Raw genomic sequence first — 17,423 nt, 5'->3', positions numbered from 1 at the left:
TCATATTGTTTCAAAAAAAAACTTTAATGATTATCTAAAACTTAAGAACTGGAGGGGAGTCTAAAACTTAAGAACTGGAGGGGAGTTGCCATGGACAGAGGGAGCTGGAGAAGGCGTGCTGTTGAGGCAGCCAAGGCCTGCAAAGGGCTGTTGCGCTCCTGAAGAAGAAGATTATATGTATCATATTTTACGGTAACTATAAATTTTAGTGTCATCGAATAACAAGCATGGTAGTTGGTGGTGCCTACTTTACATCAAGTGGTTTAAAAGAACATTATAAGTGTTTCAAAGTAGCAAGAACAATCCTAGGGTTTTGGTGTAGTAGAATATCACTTTGGTGCAATGCAGTTGCCACCAGTTTTGGTGTTCAGACACACGAAAAAGTTTTGCAGTGCACCTATGAAATAGAACTTTTAATTATTCATAATAAGGAATTTTCCAATACCCAGAGTGCGTGTAATTTATTGTATACTTATTCGGGATAAAGAATTCGAGAGAAAAAAATATCAGAGTATAATATTTTATACAAAACCTGCATAAAAATTACGTTTCTAATTGCCCGTCCCGCTGCATTTATTTGAAGCACTAGAGTTGCTGTACTATGCATAAATTATAATTTTTAATTATTATTTTTTATGCAAAATCTGCATAAAATTTTTTAATTTACCACAGTCCCTGGCAAGACTTTTTTCGATGCAATGAAGTTTTAAAATATTTTGTATAGTTACTGCAGTCAAATATCAGAGAGTAAAACATTATCAGAGAGTAATTTTTTTACAAAACGTGCATAAAGAATTATACTTTCTAATCGTCCCAGGCGTGATATAGCTCGATGCATTGAAGTTTGCAGGAAAATATTATTGGTTATAATCGTATAGCATTAGTCAAAAGATATTTTGCGCAATATTACGAAAATTCGTTGTTTCTCGAAAAATAACACACAAAAATTTTAATATTTATTTAACACTTTAAATTTTTATAGCTAAAAAAGATTTGAATCAATTATAATATTTTTTTAAAAATAAACAGCACATTTTATATGACCAAATCGAAAATCTCATCAAAATCAATCAAGTAGTTTTAGAACGGAAACAATTTCAATACACTCAATATTTTAATGCAATATGAGTAGAAAATATAATTGTTTTAGAATGTAATGTTTTAAAAGTGCGTTTAAATTTCATTTACAGGAAGTGTATTTAGAGATTCATAACTGCATACGTTACAATGAACAGACAGAAATGTGAAATTTCTTCCGATTATCTATTTTCAAGCGATGTCATGAATGCAAGTATTGATTAATGATTTTATAAATCTTCCTTAGAGACTTTTAAATGAATTTTAAACTCATATTTAGAGAAGTTAAACATACTATAAAAATATGAAAAACTGATAAAAAAAATCCTGTTAAAAAAGAATTCTTGAATGATACTCAAAAGAAATAAGATTTTTTTCATTGCTAAATACACAAGCGCCATAGGCAAATTAATGAAAAAACTTTTAAAATTTATAAAATACTTTGCCTTTCTAAAGATTGTTTACGATAAAATCTATTTTGTTAATTCCGCAATCGTTTTTTTCCGTATGTTTATAAGAAGCTTTAAAAGTTGTTTTCATATACGTGACTAAAATATTTGGCTATATAACGTAAATATTTACCATCACATAGGCTGCTATACGCTTGATTTTTACGACGTATTTACTTCATTTATTTATTTTACTCAAAAAATATATTTATTGACACTTTTAATTGAAAATATATTTATAAATAATAAGATTCAAAAATTCTAAACACTCTATTAGTTCTGTTATATTTTCAACAATTGTTTTATATTATTTTTTAAAATAATTTTATTTTGTTTTATGTTCAACTTTGTCATTTTAATAATACTTTTAATCATATTTCTTTTAAAACATTACGCAAATTTTCTTTATATTTAAAATTATAGTAAAAGTTGCCAGCTGAGGGAGTGAATTTAGAAGCTTTAAGATTCTCTTAATTACCCCTGTCTCTCCATATAAGTAGTCTTCGGGATAGATATTTATAAACCATTTCTAAAAATGCATCAGAATGCATTATATAAGAAATAAGAACCTTAAATTGATCTACTGTGATAAAGAAAGACGTTTCAAACCCTTTTTCAGACAAAGTTAAGAAACTAAAATGAAGTTATTATCATCACGGCATTAATATTATTATCATTTGGCTCAAAAATTGGTACACTGAAAAAAAAAGTACGGTTTAAACTACCTAAATATGATAAAATTTAACATATTTCTGGCTCTATAAGAACACCAAAAAAGCTCTGTAACTTTTACCAAAGCGCTTTGGTAATAATTGCGGTTTTATAATGAGTGATAAAAATTGGTAAATGTGGTAATATTTGGTAATTTTATAATGATACCTTAGAGCAGGGGTGGCGAACCTTTATACACCAACGTGCCATTTTCTCTAAAAAATTGCTTAATGAGTCATAGACGTGCCGTCAAATAATTTTGACTTCGTGATTATTGGGAAAATAATAATACTAAATACTATCAACTTAAAACTCTTTATTTACATTGAAAAAAAAATACATTTTGTAATATCTCAGTTATACGAATAATTCAACTTTCAAGTAACATTAGTGACTTCTGTTGTTGCAGATTAGATGACAAATAACTTATATTAGGTTGTAAGATGTTAGTTTAAGCAGGACTGTTAATTTGTTTTGCTAGTTATTTATTGTTAGCTTGTTTTTTATGGTTATTAATTGTTTTTTTAGCATTAATTTTTAATTTTTTNAGTTTTAATTATATTTCTTTTAAAATAATATGCAAATTTTCTTTATATTTATAATTATCGTAAAAGTTGTCAGCTGAGGGAGTGAATTTAGAAGCTTTTAGATTCTCTTAATTACCCCTGTCTCTCCATGTAAGTAGTCTTTGGGATAGATATTTATAAATTATTTTTGAAAATGTATAAGAATGCATTATATAAGAAATAAGAATCTTAAATTGTTCTACTGTGATATAAGAAAGACCTTTCAAACCCTTTTTCAGACAAAGTTAAGAAACTAAAACGAAGTTATTATCATCACGGCATTAATATTATTATCATTTGGCTCAAAAATTGGTACACTGAAAAAAAAGTACGGTTTAAACTACCTAAATATGATAAAATTTAACATGTTTCTGGCTCTATAAGAACGCCAAAAAGCTCGGTAACTTTAACCAAAGCGCTTTGGTAATAATTTTGGTTTTATAATGAGTGATAAAAATTGGTAAATGGGGTAATATTTGGTAATTTTATAATGATACCTTAAAGAAGTGTTTCAAAAGCTTATGACTTTTGTGTACAACCCTTTCTAAAATTTTCGTAACGTTGTGTACCACTAATAAAAAAATGAGAGATTTTTTATAATAAAAAATTGTATAAAAATTAATAATTACAGCTGACTGTTGACATCACTAATTATTAACAGTGAACTCTCCAAAAAAAAAAAGCAACTAGAAAAACACGTAATCGTAAATTTTCACGGCAAGCTTTGTTTTTAAATGAAATTTTTTTAAATTTTCGTTTGTTGCAAGATATTTCGCATAAGAACGCGTACCCCCACCAAACTGTTCCCCTACCCCTGGGGGTACGCGTACCTCACTTTGGGTAACACTGCCTTAGAGCTTGGCATAAAAACATTTATTCGGTTAAATTTACTTTTATGCTCTGTATGTTTTACAAAATGTGTGGTAATAAGAATTTAAATTTTGAAAAACAGAATCTCCAGGAAACCATTACCATTCGAACTAAAAAATTCCCAAGGGAATGGTTTAAATAGCGTAAATTTCGGTTTTATTAACTAAAATTAGGGTTTATTTAACAAGAAATGCCATTACCATAAAGTACGTAAATTTTACTAGAATTTTCTCTGTGTAGAAGCGTATAGATCCATTACTAATTTATAACACGAGAAAAAGATTCAAATTAGTTTAAATACATGCAATTTTAGTACGTAATTAAATTTAATTTTGTTAATGTATTTTATTGTGTTATGTGAGAGACTTTTGTTATGCTTATTATTTATGTCATACTGTTTATTTTCATGCTATTAAAAAGTACAAAAAGTGTTGAGCATTGTAAAAACAAATATGAGAGTAGATTTATTTTTACTAAAATTTTGACATTATGAAGTCTCTTCTATACAATCTAGTGCATAAGCTGTTGATGAGCCCCTGTCGTTATTTGGGAAACATCATAATCCCTTCGCTATAAAACTAACATGCTTTATAGTCGAATAATTATGAAATGGGATTTTTATGGGCCGCTCATGAAATGAACTTAATTCTTTTCATGACTTTGGTAAATACTGAAATAAATGATGGTTGGATGGTGCCTTTATCGGATATAATTTGGGAGTATTAACAACTCCCAGCCAAGCTCTTTCCATTTTTGACAGCTCTATAAAGTTAAATGATGATTAGCGTTATCAATGTGGAATATGACACCATAATTTTTGATAAATTCCGACTATTTCATTTTTTATTTTTAAAATTTGAGGTTAAGCCAACCTGATTGTCAACAGTACAAGTCCCAAACTATCATTTTACATAGTAGCAGAAACTCATGACTTATATTCGCTTATAACTCTAACCCAAAACATTTCTTTACTTCACACCGGTGTGAATTTTAGATTGGGGAACTTTTCGTGATTGTTTTAAATTTCCTGATTCCTTTGATTAAAATCTTATTTGAATATTATTGTAGAATTCAATCTAATTCAAAATCAGCCATTAGAGAAATATTAAATGAATAATCTCGAAAAAATGAAGCGGAATAAGCACTTAATAATATAAAAACATGATTTGTTTCAAAATTATGAAGTTGGGGTATAAGTCAGCGTGTTTCGAGAGCTCAAAAACAGGCGCCAATTTTCGAGACTCGTAAAACGTGTGAATGAGCAAAGAAAAAAGTGATTTGAAGCAGAAAGCGGAAAATTGCCAATGAAAAATTTAAAAAAAAAATGGTAAAACCGCAGTGACCGAGAGAGGCAAATCAGGAGAGGCTATATATTTCCATGCGCTATATAGACGTGAGGAGGAATTCATGTCGCTAAAAAAGTAATCGGAATTCATATGAATAAAATAAAGTTTCAGAGCATCGAAATGAGCTGATGCAACAAGGGAAGGAAAAGATGGGACAAGGATGTAACATTTTCACATGATCGAAACTTAATTTACACCCAAGGATCTAATAATGTGTGACAATATGTAATTTATAAAACACCTGATGACAGATGTACTTATTACGTCTTATTAATTTAACATTTAAAGGGCATTCGTTTGTCTGATATATTCAAGATCGCATTGACAAGTTATAAGGCAAATGTCCCAGCGATTTTAATACTGATAGCATCTTTAAGGGACTTGAATTTGTTAACAGATCTGAAAATGATGTTAAAAGCCAAACGGGGCAAGACATAAACAATTTTATAGCAAAAGAAATCTTAATTGAACTTTGACTGTATTGAGTAGACTTCAATACTGNTATTAACATATGATACATTTATGATTTACTTTTATTTTTCAAAAAAGACTTTGTAGATTTACCTCTTGAAAAGATTTTCAAGCAAATATTTAATAATTTACAGTTTAGATTCATATTTGAGATCTTTAATTTTTGGCGTAATTTAAAGAGTTTCTGCAATTATCGTTTGGAACTTAAAAACACTTCCACACAAACATCTTCAGTCATATTTCAATATTTTAGTGCCAAGCTTGCTAAACTAATGCACTTTGGGACGACTGTCGCCAACATTAGCATTTTTCCTTTTGAAGTTGCCAAGTACGGCGAGATTTAGGAATTCACACATTCGATAAGTTATGTTCCTTCTATTTTCTTTCTCACGATATTGTTTATGAATAATTTATTCTCTTTCAAAATGTTCGCTTATAGTACATTTTGTGGTTTCCACTACCTTTTTCAAACAAATGTTTGTGTTGAATTAGTTCATTAATCATAAATAAAAAAATGCTATAATGAAGTTAATTATATTACACACAGGACACTTGATAATATGATTTATATAACGCTTGCTCACAAAATATCGAAAATTTTTCCATTTAAAGAGGAAAAACTTTTTAATTTGAGTATATAAATTTAAAATAAATATAACTGTAAGCTTTGCTTCTAAATTTTTGATAAACGATGGTAATTTTACATAGTTTTTTTAAACATTTAATCAATAATAGATTATATAAGAAAAGGGCCTTTTTTCTGTATTTCATAATTGAAACTGGGTGGCTGCAGGGATAAAGCATTCGTCTACCTATGAGACGACCCAAGTTCGAGTCCCAGTGTTGGCTGATCGATGGCTCTCGCCTCGTATAGACCACAGTGCTAATATGAAAATATCCTCAGTGGTAGATGGATCGTGGATTAAATTCCCCATGTCATCTGGTCAATCTGGGAGGGTTTCGTGGTTTTCCTCCCTATGTAACGCAAGTGCATTTATCTATAGACAATATATTTATATCTATAGACAATAATATACTCTTATTTTTTTATCTATAGACAATATATTATACTCTTTTTCGGATATATTTTATTCAAAAGTTGTACAAAAGCATTTCTTAAAAAAGCAGGATAGGTTAGATAGTGTTTCGCTGGCATTAAAAATTTTTTAATGATAATTTTATTATTAATTATTTCTAAAGTAAACAGTTTCAGAGCAGTATAAATGTATTTAATTTTTTCTCTCTAAATTATGGGGCTGAAGAAATTTGACGAAAGGGGGAAAGGGGACGATGAACAATAATAGTCTTTACGTTAAAGTTAAACAATAATAATTGTTTCATAAACAGTGCAATTTTCAAAATTATTCTCTGATTTTTAAATAAAATTTTTCTATTGAATTAAATAAGTTTTTCTACAGAAATAGTTAAGTTGTAACAAATATATTTCTTCTTGAAAACGACTATTTTTGAAAGTGAAAAGATTCAAGATTAATGCAGATCGTTTTTATGATTTAAAAAAGAAATTTTATTTTATTTATCGTTTGATTAATTTTCTCTTTCAAAGCCTAAATTATGTATAAGTTACAGTGTATAAGAAAATACCAAACTATTTTTTTTAAATCTCAAATAATGAGACTAAGTATAAGACAGATCATTTGACTAATTTTCTATTAAAAAACTTAAATAATGTTTAACTTAGTCTATTTTAAAAAACTAAGCTATTTTTTATTTAGTTCAAAATCAAGCAATGTTATAAAGATGGTGTGCAAATATTTTCAGAATCTATTTGTACCTGCCAGAAGTGAATTTGCATTTCAAAATGTATATTCGCTCCTCAGTTTTTTAATAACCTTAAGAATGTTTCAGTGACAATAATTTAAAAAACATTCCGAAATTCTTTGAAGTGGGAGCAAGTTGAACTTAAGGTTTGCGCAAAGGAGATGGCGTTAAAGTCGCTTCGAAGCGCAATTGAGAAGAAGAGAAAGATAAAGTGAGCTGAACCAAACGATTCTCTATCCGATCTTCTGTGCTCGATTGTCAACATCTCAACTTTTCTTTACTATAATCCTTTCTGAAAGAACTTGATGAAAATGGTAAAAAAATGTTCTACGTTTTGATTTGTAAGTATATTATCAAATACTTTTAGAGGAATGAAAATGTTTTCTTGTACATTATATAAAATAAGTTTGAAATTTTTTCTTCAGTAAAACTTAAAATGTAGTAATTAAATGAAACATCTAATTTACATTTTGGCAAATTATGAACAAGTACTATAAAATATTGTTAACTAAAAATATCAGATTATATTTCTTAAAAATAAATCTACGAAATTCTAGTATCTTCCTTCAGTAATTAATTAGTTTAATATTAAGAAAAAAATGCATTTTTCAAATTGTGAAAAACTAATTACCGAAGATAAAAAAGTAATTAAAAATTTTTTTAAAAAGATCTATATCATATTTTGAATTTTTTAATATTTAGCTGAAGCTTAAAAAAATTTCAATGATCATTTATAATGAATAATTATTATGATAAATTTAAAACTAAGAAACAATTAAATTTTTGTGTTTATATATGCACATATCTTTTTGTATTGTTACATCGTAGATGTAGAACAATGCATGCTTAACAATTTAAGTAAAATGAAAGTTAATATTTGTAATTCTATTTTTTAGGATGTCGCAAAATTATTTGTTAATTTATTGATTCTCTAAAACCGATTGATTTGGATATCATTAATGCTCAGAGTCATTAAAGATCCTTATGAATTCAAATAAAAATGCATGCAAAAAAGTTAAAGCAATAAAATAATCATGGAATTTATTTTCATTCATTAAAAATACTTAATATAGTTTAAATTGTGATTCGTGCTGTGATGCAGATAATATTGAATTCTGGAAAAAGCAATCATATCCATTTCAATGATAATTTGATATTACATTATGAATTTTCTATATTTTACAGCAGATTATATTTTTGTTCAGAATTAGAAATCAGGTTTTCGAAATTCATGTTATTTGTTTAGCGATTATTAAGTTCCAATAAATAAAGCTTCAAATTTATAAAATCTATAGTTCCCGTGTTATGATTCTCCCATGTTATGCTTCTTAGTTTTTAATAGATATTCTTACTTTCTTTTAATTTGAAGGCTATGACAGTTCATAAGCTGCAGTTTTCTGTTTAAATATCTGAATAAAACTTTACTTTCGTAAAAAATAATACTTTCTTATTTTCTTTATTTATCTTTATTTTCTTAATATTTTTATTTAATAAAAATAAATAATTTAGATTCTGCAATTTGTTTTGTTTATTCACTTTTTAGTAAAAATTGTAACTGCTGTATTAACATACATTTATAATTACTTAAATTTGAAAACTTTTAAAATAGATTTTTTTTGTTCTTGAAAGAACTTTATGTGTTGTCCTTTTGAGGCTACATTTTATTTTGTCATATTATTTGTCAATCACGCTCACCTTTATTGAAATTTCTATACCTTAATTTATATTTTATCATTCTAATTTGTGGATAATAAACTTTCCCGGATTGTTAGGTAACTCATAAAAGGGTAAAAGTTAAAAACACCCCTAATCGTTGTATTATTAGTAAAAGGTTCTGGCATTTCAATTCTTCACTATTTTTTTTCATTACTTTTCACTAATATTAACTTCCAAATTCTTCGTTTTCCTCTTAATAAAGATGCATCTTCTTTAAAAAAGTTAAGTTCTATCTTTTAGATCTTCTTAAAAAAGATTCCTTTAGGAAGTTTCGGAGCTGATCAGATATTTCCATTCAGAATTTATTTGCAATAGTTTTATTGAACTGAAAAAATCAAGAAATGAAATTCATAAAAAATCGACAAATTCAGAGAAAAAGTTAATAAGTGAATAAACATTTATATTTGCTTGTCTAACAATGTAAATCTTAAGGTTTATATAATTTCATGGATAATAATTATCGGTTAAATTTAATGTAAATACAATATTTAGTTCATTATCTCAGGAAGAGTTCAGAAGTGAAAAATATTGGCTAGTCTAAGAATGTCAATCTTAAGGTTCATATGATTTCATAGACAATAATTATCGTGTAAATTTAACGTAAATGCAATATTTAGTTTATTAAATTCTCAGGAAGAATTCATAAGTGAATAACGTTTGTTACTCTAAGAGTGTCAATCTTAAGGTACATACGATTTAATAGATAATAATTATTGGCAAAATTTAATATAAATGTGCCATTTAATTTATTAAATTCACAGGAAGAGTTCATAAGTAAAGAATATTTGCTGGTCTAAGAATAAGGTTCATAATATTTAATAATCGTAAATGCATATTTATTCTATGCTCTATCCCATGAACAAGCTTTTAATATGACATTCATTTTTACCTAGTTTCGAAAACTATTTATGTATAGTTTTTTTTTTTGATTTGAAAAAAAAGGTGATTTAAAATTTTAACTTTCAAATTGTAAAAAAGAAGAAAAATGTAAATTAAATGTTTATGCCATTTTTTAAAAAAATTGAATTTTTTTTGTAATTTTTTTTTCCTTCAGTTTTTCAAAAATTTCAAACTCTTTTAATAATTGTAATATAGGGTATCAGAATCATCTAATCTTTTTTTTCTGGTGCAAATCTGTAAAGTTACAAGATTTAAAGAATGAATTCCAAAGTTCTTCCAAAGATACCCTGTTGAAATAGTTAAAATCAGTTAACATTGAGTTTATACAATTGTAATGATTACAGCCATTGCTTTTTAAATAATAATATGTCAATAAAAGCACTAAACTAATACTTTTATACAAGTATTTAAAGTAGTTTATTCATAGATTTTATAATGTTTTATATAAAAATGACTGCCACAATAAGGGATTATGATTACTTCATCAGAAAAACTTTGTTTTTGAGATTTCTCAAACAAATGTAATTAACAAATGCAAATTTTTACTTTCATTAAAGCACGTAATTATACGATTATAATATGCTTCAATGAATTACTTGATGAGTTTAATTGAGAATTTTTCGAATAGATTTTGAAACTGAAAATCACAATATTAAGGTATTTACTTCCTATTTATATTAAAAAGTATGAGTCAGTTTCAATTACGTAATTCGAATAGATTACGTTTCCCTTTATGTTTTATTTAGTTATAATGATTACTTTTCAGGGATAGCACATTAAATGTTTTGGAAAAAAAATTTTTTTTTAGAGATGATATTTGAAAAAAATATGTTAAAACGGTTTTTCAAAATATTAAATTTTAAGGACATATTCAGCAAAAAATGTAGAATAATATTGCAGCAGAGATACTTTTCCTAGAAAGTTATATAAAATATTCCATTCTCTATCATAACTGCTAATTACACTTTAAGACTCATATTTTTAAAACTCATATTTAAGAGAGTAGAAATATACTTTCATTCATAAAATTAAACTATAAAATATGACATAAATTTCCAAAATTACCTATCGCAACTATATTAAGCAGGAAAGAAATATATTTCGCCAAATCAATTCTAAGAAGACAAGGGAACTCCTGGACCAAGTATAGGAGAAATTTACCATCGTAGAGGACTTTCTGATGAAACTAACCCGCTTTTGCGTTACATGGAGAGGAAAGCCACGAGAAGAAAATCGTGGATAGTTTGACTCCAATCCATGATACGTTTACCACTGAGGATATTTTTACGTCAGAACTGTGGTTGGCGCAAGCCGGGTGAGAATTCGTATCGACTAGACATCGCTGGGATTCGAACCCGGTTCACTTCATTCGGAGGATGACGGTCTATCCCCTGAGCCACCACTGATCAATAAACTGTGTTAGAAATAAATCCATCTTGAAACTACCAGGAAACAATTTGAATTTCTTTTGTCATAAAATTTGAGTCTTCTAGTTATTCGAAAAGTAGGCAGAGTCTTTATCGACAATAAAATTCTGTTATTAATGATATCGTGAAGAATTCTGTTTATAGTTTGTATTTATATTTGTGATTATATTTGCGGTTTTCATTTTGCGATTTTTATATTTGCGCTTTTAATTTGTATTGTCTCCCTCCACAATGATTAAATTAAAATTTGAGTGCTTTAGGTACTCAAGTAAGTAATGAGAATTTTTGTTGGCGATAAATTTCCTTTAGTGATAATATCGCGATAACTTCTTTTTTGTAGCTATTCTAAAATAATTGAAATTTGAATTCTTATTACACTGTAAAACATTACGGATAAAATTACGGTAAAAATTATTGGCACCCTGAGTGCAGCATCCGTAATATTCATTTTACTGTAAAATCTATTTTTATCGTAAAACTTTATATCATAAACTTTCAAATAATATTTACCTTATTCAGTGATTTTGTAGTAAATATATTACTATAAAACTATAAAAATTTCGATTTATCAGATTTTTTATCCGAAACATTTTACGTTGAAAAATATTGCTACTCAGGGTGCAATTGTGGATACAGTGTTTCTTTAGTGATTGAAGTTATCAGGAAAGAGGTAAATATTTCAAATAAATGGAAATAAATATTTCAAAGAAAAAAAATTGAACGACTATTTCGTTTTAGACGCCAAAAGCAAGTTAATAAACGTGCAATTGTCATTTTCTTCAATGAAAATTCCCTCATCTTGAAACTATAATGGGTAATTCAATTATTTGGCTGATACTACAGATGTGATATTAGAGCTTTAAAAGAATGAAAGTTGATTGCTTAGTTAAACTTAATTTTTTAACAATTAGCTCATTTTTGTCTTGAATTAAAGCGAATGATACACTGAGAAAAAGTTTGGTCAAAACTACCAGAATATGGTAAAAGTTTACAGCGTTTGTGGCTCTGTGGAAACACCAAAAAGCTAGGTAATTTTTATCAAAGTGCTTTGGTAAAGATTTTTGTTAATTTAACCATAAAATGTAGTATGTGATAAAATTTAGTAAATGTGGAAAAATTTTGAAATTTTATCATAATTCCTTAGAGCATGATATAAAAAACATTTATTCTGCTAAATTTAGTTTTCAGTTTTGTATTTTTTACTAAGTGAGTGGTAAGAAGAGCTATAATTTTGAAAATTAGAACTTCCGGTGAACAGTTATCATGTGAACGGACAAATTATCAAACAAATATTTTAAACATCGCTTCTTTTAACCGGAAGTTTTTTTTCTTCCAGAAATGCCATTGCCATTCAGTTTCGGAATTTTTCTTCCTTATAAAAAGTGCATCGTGTAAAAAAAATTTTTTTTTTGCTTTTATAAATTATATATATAAGATATACTTATATAGACAGATTTTATTTATGTAAATATGCACGGAAAAATGTAGACTGATGTGGTTTTCGGGGATGTATAAAATTGCAGACTTGTTTACAGGTTAGAAAAAAATGAATAAAAGCTGCAGGAAAAGTAAGAGAGAAACAATTAACTAGATTTAATTGAAAGTTGAGAATAATTAAATTAATTTTCATTGTCTCTTTTATACAATCTAATAATTTTTTACAAACTGAATCTTTATACATAGGGGATTTAAAGAAAATAATTCCTAGATTTAAAATAAAATGAATAATTAAAATGAAAAATAATCATATTGTTTCAGATGTGAAAATGCAAGTAAGTCAAAGATAATGTTATAATGCGATGAATAATCACACAAAATGTTTAAATGCTTGGAAAAAGAATTGTAATTAAATTAGGCTTACCTGAAAGACATTTAATTACTGCTTGTTGCAACAATAGTAGGGAAATAGAGGAAAAGAGTTTTACAGACTAAAAAATGCTTCTCCTTCAGCATTCTACGATTTTAAAAGTAATTTAATTGCAAGTTAAATTTTATAAAGCGCACTTTTTTATCATATTTAGCAGAATTAATGCTGATAAAAGCTACCTAATTCTTTCTGACTTTTCTTAGATGTGTCTTAAAAGAGTCTTGCTTCTGTTTTTGTTATACAAAAAACAGAACTTATGTAGATCAGATTTGGTGAGATATTTATAAAGTAAATATTGGAGATTTAAAATTTAATACTTATTAAAGACCAGATATTTTTTATACTGTTTTGATTATAAATTGTGATAATTTTACTGTACTTCTACACGGAGAAAATAATTCTGATGAAATTACTGTATGGTAATGATATTTCTGGTAACCCCCCCCCCATAATTCTGATTAATAAAACTAAAATATATGAATTTAAACCATTCATTTGGTAATCTTTCGCTTCATGTGTATATAGTTTACCGAAAATTCTGGTTTTCAAAATTATAATTCTTATCACCACACATTTAATAAAAACTGAAAAAAAACTGAAAAGTAAATGTAACTGAATAAATGGTTCTTATTCCATGATCTAAGGTATCATGACAAAATTACCAAATTTCATCACTTGTCATAGAACCATATTTCAACGAATTTCGTCAAAAGCACTAAGCTTAATTCTGGATATTGATTATTGCATTTGATTTGTAAATAAAGTATAAAATGAAGCGAGTATAGGTGAATGAGAACTCGATGATACCTAGATATCGAATTAGGAAAAAAAATACTGGGCAAGTGAGTGCACTAATCCCGGTACTTCTGGAAGTTCCCGTTTCGTTAAAATTTACATAATTTTAGCACGAAGTGGTTGTCAAAAATATTGAAATACCGCTAAAAATTGCAGATCCATCAAAAATGTATATATTTTTCCTATTTCAAATTTTTGTAATTGTTTTCGATTTTATTTTTTTACATTTGTTTTATATTTCAATTATTTGCCCTTATACAATTATTTTAAATAGAAGATATTATGTATTTTTCACATATGGAAAATTTTTTGTCAGATATTGCTTAATTAATTAGATACAATTATTAGTCAGATATTTCCTACTTATTACAGAGTAGACACAAATATTATTCTGGTTAAAAAGAATGAAATCATGTACTGAGAAAAAAATATGGTCATAACAACCAGAATATAGTTAAGTTACCATATTTCTGGCTTTATGGAAACACCCAAAACTTTGGTAATTTTTACCGAAGTGTTTTTGATAATGATTTTGGTTAAATTAACTATAAATTATAAATCCTCTCCAAGTAACGAAAATGTGGGTTAGTTCCATTGGCAAATTTCTCCCAATACTTCATCCAGGAGATTTCTTCCCTTCCGAATTGGGTTCAAAATTACAAGGCTACGGAGTTGAACATTAGTAGTCATGAATCCAAAATAAGAGGGTCGGCAGTTCAACGACGATTATAAAATAAAAAAGATTGGCAGATAAGATCAAAATATTAGATTGATATTATCAATTTATAAAATATAATATTCTCATGACGACTATGAGCCAGGAATCAATATCGAGCTTTGGCTTTTTTTATAAAACAAATTTCAATGTATGCCATGGTTTATATTGATGTATGGTTTATAATGGATTAAGTATTTTCATAAATGTCTCTATTTTTGTTTCTGGGGAATTTTATGTAGACTTAACCAATGATTCTTGATGTCGACGTCTTCAAATGTGTTTGAAAATATCAATATGCGCCGAAAAATATATGCAAAGCTATCACAATATGATAAAATTTACCGTATTTCTGGCTCCATGGGAATATAATTTTTACCGAAGTGCTTTGATAATGATGCAAAAAAATAAATTTTTATGTGTAAAAATTTGGTAAATGTGGTAAAAGTTGGGAGTTTTATCATGAAGCCTTAGAGTATGCATAAGAACTATTTATTCGGCTAAATTTACTTTTTAGTTCAGTTGTAAGAAATCGAAAAAATATTACTTATAAGAAAATATTTAGGAAAAAAAAACAAAATTGTCGATTGGGATTTCAGAAATTAAATTTCAGGAAATTCAGAGAAAAATTAAATTTTGCTATAAATTTCAAAGCTGTTATCAAGAGTAAGGGTCTTTTTAAATCAATTTAAAAACTAAAAGCGAAATATGATTCATTAAATAAAAAAGATTTTCTGAATAAACTTAACATTTCTGAATAAGTGTTTTTTAAGTATATTTTACTAAACATGTTTAGCAGTTTTTATCTAATAGTCTCATTCTGATACAAATTGATATTTGAAACAGTCATTTTTTTTAACATATAATTTTCTCAAACACTAAATATTTCTAGGAAGTATGTCGGATTTAGTTTTTCGATGCATCATAAAATGAATTTTTAATGTGGTGTAATTTCAAAAATGTTAAGATTAAAGAGCAAGTAATTAGGAAAAAAGAATGTTATTTAGTTTATCAAGTTAGTTCAAAATAAATTGGGTTATCCTTTATAAGTTGTCTTTTTCTGGTACCGAACTATCCACCAAACATTTGAATGTTTTTCAGAGTAACGATAAGACAGTTATAGATAACGTGATGCATTTTCGATATTTTGTGACAGTTATGACGTGGAAGTAGACCGTGAGGTTTTGCCAAAGACTGTGACAAAAGAATGAGTTTATGGCCACCTGATAGTCGAAGTATTCACTAAAATATGGTGGGTGTTTTTTTCCCCTGCTGATATGGATTGAAGTAAGGAGATTGAATTTTTTAGCTTTACTGACAGCTGAAAATGTTATATATGTAAAGAAGGAGATAAAAGCGCCCTATAACCACAAAATATTGCATAATACTAACAATTAAGATTACTACTAATGATTAAAATGAAATAAGTTCAAAAATAGATTACTTAAGAGGAAATATTTCGAATATGAGGAAATAGTCGAATCATTCACTAATTTTGACACGTGCCGAATTTGATACGCTACAAAACAATTAGCTAGGTTAGTTACTAATGGTACAATTAAAAAATTCCAATCACTTATAATATGGAAAAAATACGAATTTTACTTAACTATTTCAAAGTTTGGTGCATTTGTCAAAAAAAATCATTTTCTATAAAAAACATTTTGATTTTATTTTAAATTTAAACTTCGCTTTAAGACTATCTTGAAGACGTTAAAAAAAGCTGAAAAAAATATTCTGAAATTTAACCGAAATAAAAAGGAAATTGCCAATAATGTTAATTTTAGGAAGTATGAAATAGTTTGAAGAACATGTGTTGAAAAATAAAGTTAGAAATTCGAGCTAATTTCAGAAAATATATCTAGATGATTAAAAAATTTTAAATACTCAAATAATGAAAATTAAATCTATAGCCTTAGAAACTAAACTCATAAGTTTTCACAGACAACAAAAGTAATTTAGGAATTATTTTAATATCCCTTTATTCATTCTAGTGTGAACTAGATTTATCGGAAAACTAGTTTAATATGGCACGTGATATGAAATATAGTTTACCCTTATTATAATAATAAATATGCCTAGTTTTAAAAGACTCAGATAAAACCAATGTGTGAAAAATTTGGGTAATTATATATTTTTTGTGGTGATATCTGTATTAAAAATTTCAATGAAATATTGCGTATACTGCGTTTTATACTGCGTTTCTAAAAATTAAAAAAACTGCAATAATAATGATAATATTAATAATAATAATAAAAATAGTAATAGTAGTACAGGCGAACTTCGATCCCACGCTCCCGCATCCTTCATTTGCAAGTATATATTGTTTTGCTTTAACAGTCCCGTCGCCGACGCTATTCCTATAATGTTAATAATACCCGTTTAAATCGCTTTCGAAACTAGCAGATTAATGTTCAGAAATTCTACCGACATTGAAAAATACTGAAGTTAATTTGTTTAGCAAAAAAAAAAAAAGAAAAAAAAAAGCAGTATTTCCTGATGCTAATGGTAAAGAAAATGTTGATTGTTACAGTTTGGGTAAAATGCTTCAAATAACAGGTTTGATGTTTATAAATAAGTCGATGAAAATATTTAAATTTGTGGTTTTGTCGGTATGAAGAAATGATTGCAGAAACTGAAGAAGTTCAAAGTGATATAGTCGAAGATCGGACTTAACAGAACAATTTAGAACAGAACAGAACAAAATGAAGAATAAAACAAAGAAAAATTAAAG

General features: G+C 27.2%; 1 protein-coding gene across 2 annotated transcripts in view; it reads left to right on the top strand.

Annotated features, from left to right (window-relative positions):
• Nucleotides 1–7,456: 7,456 nt before the first annotated feature.
• Nucleotides 7,457–17,423, top strand: part of LOC107453006 (relaxin receptor 2) — a 189,367-nt gene continuing 179,400 nt past the window's right edge. For both annotated transcript variants that reach the window (XM_071182793.1, XM_071182789.1), the window contains exon 1: nucleotides 7,457–7,610. The gene's annotated coding sequence lies outside the window, so the exon portion shown is untranslated. The remainder of the gene's footprint in view (nucleotides 7,611–17,423) is intronic.

This window comes from Parasteatoda tepidariorum, chromosome 1 (assembly GCF_043381705.1).
Source record: "Parasteatoda tepidariorum isolate YZ-2023 chromosome 1, CAS_Ptep_4.0, whole genome shotgun sequence".
NCBI lineage: Eukaryota > Metazoa > Arthropoda > Arachnida > Araneae > Theridiidae > Parasteatoda > Parasteatoda tepidariorum.
This window is presented reverse-complemented; position numbering and strand designations above follow the sequence as displayed.